Source organism: Sinocyclocheilus rhinocerous, unplaced genomic scaffold, assembly GCF_001515625.1.
Source record: "Sinocyclocheilus rhinocerous isolate Xijiao unplaced genomic scaffold, SAMN03320098_v1.1 scaffold2440, whole genome shotgun sequence".
Classification (NCBI taxonomy): Eukaryota; Metazoa; Chordata; class Actinopteri; order Cypriniformes; family Cyprinidae; genus Sinocyclocheilus; species Sinocyclocheilus rhinocerous.
In genome coordinates this window covers 119,190-119,455 of record NW_015659942.1, presented here as the reverse complement: position 1 = coordinate 119,455, position 266 = coordinate 119,190, and positions in this window count along the sequence as shown.

Here is a 266-nt window from a genome sequence, read left to right as displayed (position 1 = left end):
AATCGCATCCAAAATAAACATTTTTGTTTACATAATATATGTGTGTACACTGTGTATGTTTATTATGTATACATAAATACAAACACATGCATATATACATTTAAGAAAAATATGTTTATGTTTATATATACATTTATATATAATATAAAATATAATAATTTGATATATATAAATGTATAAACGTAAATATTAGCAAAATATATACTGTATGTGTGTGTATTTATATACATAATAAATATACACAGTACACATGCATAATGTAAACA